Source organism: Podarcis pityusensis, assembly GCF_964106645.2.
Source record: "Podarcis pityusensis genome assembly, chromosome: 1".
NCBI lineage: Eukaryota > Metazoa > Chordata > Lepidosauria > Squamata > Lacertidae > Podarcis > Podarcis pityusensis.
The window spans coordinates 62,202,171-62,215,407 of record NC_138028.1 but is presented as its reverse complement, the minus strand read 5'-3'; the positions used below and the strand labels follow the sequence as shown (position 1 = coordinate 62,215,407).

At 40.8% G+C, this 13,237-nt stretch overlaps 1 protein-coding gene across 4 annotated transcripts in view; it reads right to left on the bottom strand.

Moving 5' to 3' along the window:
• Positions 1-13,237, bottom strand: part of LUZP2 (leucine zipper protein 2) — a 346,882-nt gene that overhangs the window by 265,105 nt on the left and 68,540 nt on the right. The window lies entirely within an intron of this gene.

The following is a 13,237-nucleotide window of genomic DNA, read 5'->3' as shown; positions in this document are numbered from 1 at the left end:
GTTTAAAAACCTGAGTTACAACTGAGGAAAGCTATATAATATAGGTTAAACTGAGCAGGGCATGATAAAAAGAAAATTGAACATTTAACAGTCAGTGTTCATCAAAGCCTAGCTAATAATAACTCATGTAAAGTTTATATGCTATCTCTGCCTCTTGGATTATCCAAGGGGAAAACATCCCAAAAGGTGGGTGCTGCCACCCCTTTGTACTGTCACCAATTTATAGCCTGATCTCTCCAGAAGATCTTTAGATATCAGCTTGGTCAGTACTGAGGGAGGCAGTCCGCTGAGCAGTCTGGCCACAAGGATTTTAAAGTGGGGGACTCCCTGGTCCTGAATTGGGATAACTGTGCCCCTGAAGGACCAGGTGCGCAGACTGGGAGTCATTTTGGACTCACAGCTGTCCATGGAGGCACAGGTTAATTCTCTGTCCAGGGCAGCTGTCTACCAGCTCCATCTGGTACGCAGGCTGAGACCCTACTTGCCCACAGACTGTCTCGCCAGAGTGGTGGATGCTCTAGTTATCTCCCGCTTGGACTACTGCAATGTGCTCTACGTGGGGCTACCTTTGAAGGTGACCCAGAAACTGCAATTAATCCAGAATACGGCAGCTAGACTGGTGACTGGGAGTGGCCGCCGGAATCATATAATACTGGTCCTGAGAGATCTGCATTGACTCCCAGTATATTTCCGAGCACAATTCAAAGTGTTGGTGCTGACCTTTAAAGCCCTAAACGGCCTCGGTCCTGTAAGCAGTTATTCTATCTTTAAAAGACATCTGAAGGCAGCCCTGTTTAGGGAAGTTTTTAATATTTAATGCTGTACTGTTTTTAACACTTGATTGGGAGCCGCCCAGAGTGGCTGGGGAAACTCAGCCAGATGGGTGGGGTATAAATAATAAATTATTATTATTCCAAAATCTGTGCCAATTTTGATCAGGTTCCAAACTAATCAGGGGTGTGGCTGGGATATGCACATGGGCAACTTATTTATGACTAGATCATTTCTCAAGTTATCACACTGAAAATACTGTTTACGAATACGACTTAGGATTTATGTTAAAATGTTGCTCTTGCTACTGAAAATGATGTGCAAAATGAATTTCATCCCGGATGACTACTAGTAGGATCCCGATCACCTTTAGAAGAAGTATGAAGTATGTGACAGGACACAGTGAAGTGTTTTCTTTTCAGAAATAGGGAGAAGGCTTTGGTTTAATCTATTATTTCTACTAAATATAGGAGGTTTTCCAAATGCATCTTTTGAGCTGAAGCTCTGGAACCTGTACTGAACCACAGAGGAATTGCATTAAAATTATTTAACAGTAATTGCATGCTGTCAAATCAATTATCTTTCTTCCTCAAAAAATCTAATGGAGACTTCTTGATAACATGTTGTATAGCTGCTTTTCAAAGGGGACCAATTAGCCAAATGAATTCAAAACAAGAATGTTTGCACTGCTGTTTTAGCACATATTATTGTTGAGAAAGCTCCCAGTCTTATATGATAATTTGGCACAGTTGTGTTTCATTTCAGTGCCTAAAAAATACGGGAGCTGGTTTGGGGTGTTGCTGCTGCTGCTTTTGTCTTAGTTTATCCTGTGGGATTTTTCTCTATGAGGGGTGAAAGTGTCATCCATCCAAGCATTCATTTTCTATTGACAAAGAGAAACAAGCCACACTCTAGATATGCAATATCTCCCATTTGAGAAAAATTAAAAGTTCAGAAGCTAAACGCTCTTGCTTTTCCAGTTAGACCTTTTTGTTATTTAAACAGATGGTTATTTTCAAGTGCTTTCTCCCAAGAGACAGGACAGAAAATATGTTAACATAGAACTGTTCTTCCTTATCATTTCATTCAACGAAGGCTAGCTTTATTTCCTTCTTAATATATCTACAAAGCATGGGGGATGCTGTGTGAAAGGAACTGTATCCTTCTACAGCAAAATATAATACATCTATAGAAAGTCGCTTAGTCCAGTCCTACTATGTTTACCAGTACTTTCATTTCTAAGAGATTATTTTCACACTTCAATATTAATCTAATGATTTTTTTAAGTACAAAAGATTTCTTTCAAGAGTTCTAAGGTACATAGCAGACACAGGACCCCTGTCTTTCTTGAAGAAAAGCCCAGACAAGGATGCAATGGGGTTTTCAGGAATTGTAGGCACTGTGAAGTCTGCAGAGTGCTGACCGCTGATGAGGTGGATTGTTGAATTAACACTTGGCAAAAGTGAGGTGAGTACAACACACAAACCATATGTAGAATACCATAGAGAATTTCACCAAAAGGTTTCCGCCCTCCTTCGAAAATTTTCAAATGCAATTTTGTTTCTCTTTAATCAGTGAAGGATAGTCAAAAAAGAAGTTCATGTAGGAATGAGCAGAATCTTCATGGGGTTTGTAGGTTCTGTTTATAGACACACACACACACACACACACACAAAAGATTGCCCATTTGACAAGAGATACCTTTCATCAAAATATGAATCTATTTAATATGGTCGGGGTCGTTTCTCAACCCTGGCGCATGAAGCCTACAAGGGATCATAACACAAGAAAAACAGAGATTCGCAGACACTCAGTAATCACTCTCTCTGTTTTGATCAAAGACATGATGATGTAATTATTTCTATGGGCTTTTTCAGATCTGAGTAGCTGGGTAGAATACTAGTTAAATCTTTAATGAAAAGAAACAGACACCACCCTCAGCCACTTTGAAGCAATACAATATAATTTTGATAGGCATGGGGTTGATCTTAAAGAAATTCCATGCATGAGGCAAACACATGGAAGCCTCCTTGGGGAGGAATACATATTTCAGGAAACTGGAGGTCAGGTTCTGGAACAGTACTAGTAAGCATTGCCTCCTCCTACCCTTCTCTAAAGTAGCCCTTTATCTCCCAAAAAAGAAATAAATAAAATATATTGCTAATTTAAATGCAACCAGCTTCTGGTTGTTGTTGTTTGTATCATAGTTAAGAGGTATAAATCCCTGATTCAATCTCCATTTAAGCATGAACTCACAAGGTGAATTTAGGCAAGTGTCAAAGCTCCATCATTTGTAGAAAGCAGAGGGCCTTCTCAGCAGTGGTGCCCTCCTTATGGAACACCTTCCCATCAGATATCAGGGAGATAAAGAATTACAAACTTTTAGAAAACATCCTTTTAGAAAACAACAGCCCTGTTCAGGGAAGTTTTTAATGTCTGACATTTTATTATTTTGCTGGAAGCTGCCCAGACTGGCTTGGGAAACCCTGCCAGATGGGCGGGGTATAAACAATAAAATTAGAAGTAGTAGTGGTAGTAGTTGTACAGTGGTACCTCAGGTTACATACGCTTCAGGTTACATATGCTTCAGGTTACAGACTCCGCTAACCCAGAAATATTACCTCGGGTTAAGAACTTTGCTTCAGGATGAGAACAGAAATCATGCAGCGGCGGCGCAGCGGCAGGCCCCATTAGCTAAAGTGGTGCTTCAGGTTAAGAACAGTTTCAGGTTAAGAACAGACCTCCGGAACGAATTAAGTACTTAACCTGAGGTACCACTGTAGTGGAGGGGGGGGGGTAGTGTCAGAATTCATGGAAGGATTACTGAGAACATGTACGTAGAAATCTGTGACCAATGTAGAAAACTGCTATATGTATTATTATTGAAGTCTCTAACTGAAAACTGAATATGCACTTAAGAACCTAACAAGGGCCCTGTTGCATCAGTCCAAGGGCCCATCTAGTCCAGGACTCTGTTCTCACAGATGTCCATGTGAGCGCCTGAAAGCAGAACCTGAGTGCAACAGTGCTCTGCCCACATGTGATTCCCAGCAACTGGCATTCAAAGGCATATTGCCTCTGCCAGTGGAGGTAGAACATTGTTCCCAGTAGCCACTGATAGCATGAACCTCCACGAATTTCTCTCATTCTCTTTTATTCAAACAAACTCCATAGCTTAGCAATGCTCTGTGTAAACAAGTACTTCCTTCCAACATTCTGTGTTCCCAGTCTTCCAACATTCAGCTTCATTGGATGTCCCTGAGTTCTAATATTCAGACAGAGAAATGTATTCTTACCCACGTCCTCCTCCGCATCACACTTAATTTTACTCACCTTTGCTCTAACCTAAACGCCCCAAATGCTAAAACTTTCCTCATAGGGGAGTTGCACCACCCCCTTGACCATATTAATTGTGCTTCTGTGAACCTCCCAGCTTTACAGCATCCTGTTTCAGGTGAGCAGAACTGCACACAGCACACCAAGTGCAGTTGCACTATAGATTTGTATAATGTCATTATGATATTGGAAATTTCATTTTTATTCCCTTTCCTGATGATCCCTGATGCCTTTTTTGGTAAAACTGCCACACACTGGGTCAACATTTCTGAGATAATCACTCCAACCCCAAGGACCGATTCTTGAAATTTAGTCATTGCCAATTCAGGTCCTCTGTGTGTGTGTGTGTGTGTGTGTGTGTGTGTGTGAAATTTAGATCTTTTTTGCTCCAATATGCATCAGTTTACACACTGAATTGCAGTCTTTCAACAATCTTGAATAATTCTCCTCAATCCAATCTCTCTTTGTATACTAGTCTGTCCTCATATCTGTCTACAGTGCATTTCCTACTGAGTCTTGGAACATGAATAATGAACAATTATCCCTTTGGCAAACCAGGAAATGAGAAGGTCTATGTTAAGCATTTGAAGATCTCACATCAAATCTGTGCAGAATCAAGAATAGAATCTCTATTCTTAGTCCCCATTAAGTGCTAGACTATGTTTCATCTCTGGATAAAATAATGTTATATGTGAACTTGAAAGTGATTCCTGTAATATGACAAGGGGGAAATCATTCTATATGTGGAGATGACAGCACTTTACTCATTTAAGGGTAGGAGCATCTGGTATAGAGTGAAACAGGAGAAAGAACAAGAAATATTCTATTGGGAAAGGCCATCTATTTCATAAATGTAAGTTTCAGTGACATGTTACAAAATGAATCCCAAAAGAACTGTTGTACATAATGTACAGGTTTATTACATATTATTAATTAGTAATGGCTGCCACGAGGCCAATAATTAGGGGAAATCTGGACCACAACAATTATACCAATTAGGGGCTTCATTAAGAGTTGAGCAATAAATACATTCCATACTTCGCAAAGTCTATCTGCCTGTGAGCTCTTGCAAGGACTTATTCACATTATTTTTAAGGTGATAGATAGATAGATAGGTGAGTGAAAGGTTTGAGGGGTTTTTTTTACTCTCCCAGACATGTCACAAAGGTGAAGAACCTTGCCTTAGGGGACATATTTGGTGGTTCCATTAAAAGTAGCAAACTGCCATTTTGTTGTTTATTATTATCCCTTTACAACAATGGGTAGCACTTTTTATATTTTCTGCTTGAGGCACAGAAATATTACTGTTATTATAGTGTCTGAGACAGAACTGTACAGTGGTGCCCCGCAAGACGAATGCCTCGCAAGACGGAAAACCCGCTAGACGAAAGGGTTTTCCGTTTTGGAGGTGCTTTGCAAAACGAATTTCCTATGTGCTTGCTTCGCAAGACGAAAATGTCTTGCGAGTTCCTGCGGGGTTTTTTCCCTTCCCCCCCCCTTTTTCCCAAGCCGCTAAACCGCTTATCAGCTGATCGGCTAAACCGCTTAACAGCTGATCGCTGAGCCGCTTATCAGCTGATCGTTAAGCCGCTAATACTGTAGCACTAATCCGCTAAACCGCTAATGGGCTTGCTTCGCAAGACGAAAAAACCCGCAAGACGAAGAGACTCGCGGAACGGATTCTTTTCGTCTTGCGAGGCACCACTGTATATTAAAGAGACAAAGCATCTAATACTGGGGTAATTATGGACATTGCTGCCAGCATTTTGTTTCTAGCATGGGGTTCAAAGAACGCCTGTTCAGCTGTAACACTCAGCAGATTAATTAATTTGGGAAAGAAAATCTTTCTGAGGATAACATGGTGACAAATTTACTTACACTACCCTAAGCACTTTAAAAGAAGGGTAAGATGCAAATGTTATAAATAAGGAATAAATACAGTGTATTATGACCTTGGCCTCTAGAGTGGCCTTTCTGTATATGTTCCATAACATTTCATTTGGTTTCATAATTAATACTTCTGTTTTATTATGTTGAACTACTTTGAATAGAGGATTTCTTTTACTTTCCTTTATTTTTAGTGCAATCATTTTTTATTTGATCTTTACATTTTGCTGGATTCTGTAGCAGTGATCAATGCAATCTGGGCCAAAGAGTACTGTCTGGCTTACTGGCAATGGCCCATTTACAGGAATACAAAATAAAATAAAATAAAAATACTGCATTTGAGAGGTTACATTGAGTTGCATAATTTTGCAGTACCTCTTAAATAAAACTAGCAAGCAGCCGCAGTAATAATAATAGTAGTAGGATTTTTGTTGTCATCAGAGGGCTCTAGCTTCTGTATTTAGAGGCTTATTTATATGCAGACTCATGCATGTGTTTGTGTCAAGAAGTGTAGTGTGTACAGCAAACAGGGACAAATATGGCCAAGGGGAAATTCCTGGGACTTTAGAGGCTAGAAAAATGGCCACCACAAGAATAGAAATTGTTGCATCCATACACATAATTCCCTGGGTTATATGTTAACATTTGTCTGTGAATGTGAGTTTTTCACATATGCATGTTCTTTTTAAACTGGCCCACAGAGCTACTTGGAACAAAGACCTTATTGACCTTATTTTTTTTTTTTTTAAATGTATTCTCCACTTCAGTAATCCTTGGCAGATGCAAGTACAACACTTCCCTAAAAAGTTCCAAGGAAGGAGATTCGGTCTCCCTAGAGAGTTTTCTCTGTTGTTGAGGTGCTCATATAACTAAGAAGTTTGTTCTGATATCTACCATGTTCTTCCACCCTTTTCTCAGTAGCTTCAATGTCCAACCACTATCCCATTAAATTCAGCATAGGTAAAGGTAAAAGGACCCCTGACCATTCGGTCCAGTCATGATCGACTCTGGGGTTGCGGTGCTTATCTCGCTTTATTGGCCGAGGGAGCCAGCATACAACTTCTGGGTCATGTGGGCAGCATGACTAAGCTGCTTCTGGTGAACCAGAGCAGCGCACAGAAACGCCGTTTACCTTCCCGCCGGAGCGGTACTATTTATCTACTTGCACTTTGATGTGCATTCGAACTGCTAGGTTGGCAGGAGCAGGGACCGAGCAACGGGAGCTCACCCCATCGTGGGGATTCGAACTGCTGACCTTCTGATCGGCATGTCCTAGGCTCTGTGGCTTAACCCACAGCACCACCCACATCCTGCACCTTCAAGGTATTCCCTCATTCCCCCCCTTTCATTTCAGATATATACAGCTAGTTCATTCAAGCTTTTCTCAAACGATTTGGTTTCTGTTCACTGCTGCTCAGCTACACGTTGACCAGGCAGTCTCCAAAATCAGCAGTTCAAAGTGTCAGCTGGCATATTTCCTAAGCCTTCATGTAAGTGTGCAGAATTGGTGGCATTTATGAACGCACACCAGTCAAATCACATTAATCACAACATAATGCAGCATGACTAATTTCTCCTCATGAGTAAACACTTACTTAAGATCAATAGCACGTAATATTTCAGTAAACAGCTGTTGAATGAAAGCCTCTATTAACACTTCTATGATGTTAAATCTTTTGTACTTCCTCAAGAGATGGCAATAATGGAAGATTTTTTAAAAAAAATGAAAAAAAAATGACATGTTCGAGCCAATTCTGACAATTCTGACAACTTCCTGGGAAGAAGGTAATTAAGTATAACTTCCTCATTTTGCAAATGGAGAACCGCAGGCACCTCAGCCTCCTGCAGAGCACTTCATGGGGAATTACCTATCTGGTTATAGCAGAAGTTGAACTAGTCACCTTGTCTTTCACTCAAATTAAAGCAATAATAAAAGTCTTAAACTAGAGCTATATGAATGCTACAAATATTTTAAATTAAAGTATAAGTATAGCTATTTTAATATGGTCCATCCACTCTTTCTTAGTACGTCCTCCCTGTGAAATGGCTCATTTTACCACAATGAAAGCAGCAATGAAAATAAACTGAAGCAGAGCTGTGCTTATGCAAACAGAATCTTAGAAGATGGCTGCTGAGTGCTTGGAGCAGGGTTTAGAGTTCTAAGGCCAACTCTAATGCAAGTCTCTGTTCTATAACCAATTCTTAGTACAGTACCTGTTTTTATTCCCTCTTTGATTTTACTTTTTTATTCCTTTTAGTGCTCCGTTTTGTTGTTTTAATTTATTGTTCTAAAAAAGGTAAAGGTAAAGGACCCCCGACAGTTAGGTCCAGTCGCAGACAACTCAGGAGTTGCAGCGCTCATCTCACTTTACAGGCAGAGGGAGCCAGTGTTTGTCCGCTTCCACAGACAGTTTTTCCGGGTCATGTGGCCAGCATGACTAAGCCACTTCTGGCAAAGCCAGAGCAGCACATGGAACGCTGTTTACCTTCCCACTGGAGTGGTACCTATTTATCTGCTTGCACTTTTTTGGGGGGGGGGGTGCTTTCGAACTGGTAGGTTGACAGGAGCTGGGACCGAGCAAGGGGAGCTCACCCCGGTGCAGGGATTCAAACTGCCAACCTTCTGACTGGCAAGTCCAAGAGGCTCAGTGGTTTAGACCACAATGCCTCCTGTGTCCCTTTTTTGTTCTAACTCCCCTTAAATTGCAAGACTGCACGAAGCTAGACTGGGCCGAGTACTTTACCAGGCAGTGCTAAACGCAAGGACTATGATAGCTTTCTGAAGATGCTTAGATTTTGCAGCTTTGTTACATGTTCACCTTTAATTCTGTCAATGTGGACCTGCAAAACTGTATACTTGAGCAAACCTCTTTAGGTCTGCAGAATAAGGTAAAGGTAAAGGGACCCCTGACCATTAGGTCCAGTCGTGGCCGACTCTGGGGTTGCGGCACTCATCTCGCTTTACTGGCCGAGGGAGCCGGCGTTTGTCCGCAGACAGCTTCCGGGTCATGTGGCCAGCATGACTAAGCCGCTTCTGGCGAACCAGAGCAGTGCACAGAAACACCGTTTACCTTCCCACCGGAGCGGTACCTATTTATCTACTTGCACTTTGACGTGCTTTTGAACTGCTAGGTTGGCAGAAGCTGGGACCGAGGAACAGGAGTTCACCCCGTCGTGGGGATTCGAACCGCCGACCTTCTGATCAGCAAGTCCTAGGCTCTGTGGTTTAACCCACAGCACCACCTGTGTCCCTAGGTCTGCAGAATTCCTTTTACCAATTGGGACTTTCAATTGGAACTTAGTTAACCGTTGTTGATTATGCACTGCTTTGAAGTTTATCTATTCACTCGTTGAATTTCTGTCCCACCTTTCCACCAAATAGTGCTCCGGGTGGCATTTCAGGGGTATGGCAACACAAAATCAGATGTAAGCAAACTTATTGTCAACCATATTGCTTTTTCTTTTACAGAACAATTATAGCTTTTTTTTACAAAAAACATTTTCTGCCGCCATCATTTTTAAAAGACGCACCCCAAAATAGACCCCAGAGTTTGGTCCTAAATTGCATGATGCTTCACAATTTATGCTTTGACAAAAACAACAAACAAAATTCCTAGAAAGCTGGTGTAGCCTATAGTGGTTAAGGTTGCAATCCTAGCCATATCTGTGCAGAAGTAAGGCTCATTAAAGTAATTTCCAAGTACTTCCTTTTGCCTGTGCTGAATCACCTGCCAACATTTACAGATGAGAAGACAGCTGTAAGTCTGAATAAATGACCAACTTCCCTGTGCAGCATCTATCACCCAAGTGCATAAGAAATGTCTTGCTTCAGCAAATCAAGGCCCATCTATCTCCACAACCTGTTTCCACAGTGGCCAACCAGATGCCTATGAGAAACAGAATCTAGATGAATAGTTGTTGTTGTTGTTGTTGTTGTTGTTGTTGTTGTTGTTGTTGTATTTACTTATATCCCTCTTTTCCCAAAAACATATAGTTATAAATAGTTAAAAAGTAATTAATAGTTAATAATAGTTAAAAAGTAATTTAAATATAGTAGAATTAAAACAATATAAAAACAAAAAGATAAAAATACAGATAAAAAACCACTTTGTATTGCTGGCTGTGTTCTTCTGTCATATTCAACTGATGTAATCTTTTTGCATTTAGTTACTGTGTATATTTTGTTTGCTTCAGAGATTTACCTTAGCCAAGCTGAGACTGCTCAGTTTTAAGTCCCTTGCTGCATCACTTTTTGTACTTTCCATGCCATATTCATCTTATTTATAGATTAATAAACTGTGAATAGGTCGTGTGGTCTTTTCTTATATACTCAGAAGTTCACACTGAATGGGCGCTCTCTTTTAATTAATCATTTCCTCAACATAGTAGTAGGGGTTTACCACAAAGTCAGAGCGAGGAGCATCGAGTAGAGAAAGAATCAACTGCTGAGAGGATTAAACATAGTTTTCAAAACTAGTTTAATATAAGACCTGTTGTATACTTGGAAAAGACTGTTTAGCATCACTTGTTTTGCAGTTAGGTGGCAGCAAAGTGAATCGCTCTGAGTCAACAAAGCACCTCGAATTATCCAAACGTAGATAGTGGACAGAAAAACAGAGCAACAGAAGTTCTTGTAAACAAACTGCCTCATTGGCTTCTCTATCATACTGCTTATTGTGTGCTTTGCTTGCAGAGTTTTGTACATCCAGACATGGACAGAAGACAAATGACATTCCTTGTCCCACTTCCAGTCCCTTGAATTGTAGCCAATGTTCCTCAGATTAAATTCCCCATCTGTAAAATGGGAATAATCGTGAATGAACTCGTATGGCTTTTGTACAGATATGAGAGATAGACAGATTGTCAAGCACTTGTGCATGAGTCAAAGGTAGATGATGCCTGAGAGAGCAAACCAACTGTGAGCTCACAAATTGAGCTCGGCTGTTGTTTTCTGTTTCTCTTTCTGTGAAATTGAGAACAGGATGTTTGTGTCACTTCCTCCTCGTCCTGCAATCTGTCGCAAACAGCTCCTCTACCACCTACATAATGTCAAAAAACAAGGGTCCTGCTGTCACTGCACCTGTCTGCTTTCCTTTCAGTATGAGCCGTTTAAGATGCTTTCTTATCTGAGGTGAGTTGAAAGCTTGTTGGCAGAGGGAAGGATCTGAGCAATACCCGCCATACGAAATATGGCAATTCCAACTATTAAAGGTCACGCTTAGCTAAGCATCTGAAAACCAGCGTGCTTATCTAAACTTCACATGCTTTGCAAGGCAGACTTCAGAAGCTGATGGTTTCATACCGTTTCTTCCAGCGGAAGCCATTTCCACTTCAATTGTACTGCTAGGATTGCACAGGCTGAAGCAAGCTGCATTTATCAGCTCAACAATGGTAATAATCACCCCCTTCCATTTTAAATAGTTGGTTTTAAATTAAGGCCTGTTAGTCACCTGTCACCCATTTTATTCTAAAGTGTTTTTAAAAAACTTAAAATATCTCACAAAGTGTTCTCTTATGTTGAAATAGTCTCTGATGAAGCACACAGAGAAATACATGAAGACAGGGACCTGCTTTACTCAAAGCCAAATCAGAACATCAGGGCCATCAAGCTCAGTATTGTCTAAATCCATGGTTCCCAATGTGGGGCACACACCCCACAGGGGGACAATTTGACTTTTAAGGGGGTAATTCTAGAATGAGTTATTAACAGTTAATGGCCTTGAAATATACTCAGAGTCCTGTAGTGATTTCATGCTCTTTATTGCAGTTTGTAAAACAGTGATTCATTTGCCCCACCAAAGCTCAGGCTTTTATATACATTATGTACACAATGAGTCCCGTCTGATTGGCTTGATTCTGCTTCCCTCCTGGAGCCTGATTGGTCTTTTTCTGCAGGCGAATCAGTTGTTGCATTCTAGGATCCTACTTGCCTATTGTTCTAGGATCTAAGCTTAGTACATAACAGGCCTTTTAGACTTGCTCCATGTGAATAAGAGTTCACTTTTTGAACAATAATAATTATATGTCACTGGGGTGTGTGTGTCAGGATTGTAGAGATGCTTAGGTGGGGCATGGTGAAAAAAATGTTGGGAACCACTGATCTAAACTGACCTCCAGGGTTTCAGACAAGGACTTTCCCAGAGCTACCAGGAGATGGCTGGGATTGAACTTGAGAACTTGGCTATGCAAAAGCATGAGCTCTACCCCTGAGCAATGGTGCCTCCCTGAACAGGACACAGCAGCTTAGCTGCCTCCAGCAAAACACCTCTCTCAAAGTATTAACAACAAGGAAAAGGTTGTGGACAGAGTGGGGGTGGGAGGGGGAAAGGGATAGTATCCACTTTCCTCTGATGGTCCCCCTGGCCACTTGTCCTTTCACACACCATAAGTGTCCTTGTGTGACATCACTGCCCAGTTGTTTGGGCAGAGGGAGTTGTTGTGTGCAGGGAGAAGAGACTTCTGGGTACATGTTTTGTGTTCAGGATGTCCCAGGTTCCATTCCCAGTATCTTCAGGTAGACCTAAGAAAATCTCCTGGCTGAAACTGCAGAGAGCCACTTCCGATTGACCCTGCTGAGCTAGATGGACCAATGGTCCTGCTCAGTATTAGCAGGGCTGGATTTAGGTTTGATGAGGCCCTAAGCTACTGAAGGTAATGGGGCCCTTTATATGTCCAGCTGTCCTTTGTCAACAACAAATTGTCACTTTTTGTGTTGAATATATGCTATATGGTAATTTATGGACCTAATACAGTAGGTATCTAAAGCCATTTGCACATAAAGGTTTTATTTTATTAGTTTTTTATCTTATATTTTGGAAATGTACATTCAGTTTTTCCTTCCTTTAAATTTTTTTGGAGCCCTCAAGAGAGTGGGGCCCTAAGCTATTGCTTGTTTAGCGATGTTTCACAGTTCCTATGATTGCTTCCTGCTTCAATACAATTGAAATGATTTACCAACAATTCTAGTTCATTTCTAGGGAAGCTTTTTGTGGGGAGGGTTCTGTCTTAAATGCCTTTCAGAAGAAATGTCATACTTTTATATTGCTTTTAAGAACCTGAAAAACAACACAGTTTAAAAATATCTGTTTTCAAGAGTGAAAATTATTTTGTTCTTTTAAAACTAACAAAAGAGCAAACCAAAATATATACTTAGGTTTAGTGCAAACTTTTCAGTCAGAGGCCATTTTAGCGACAGTAGTTCACTAACAGCTTAAAGTACTGCAGGTCGTTCAGTGGTAATTGT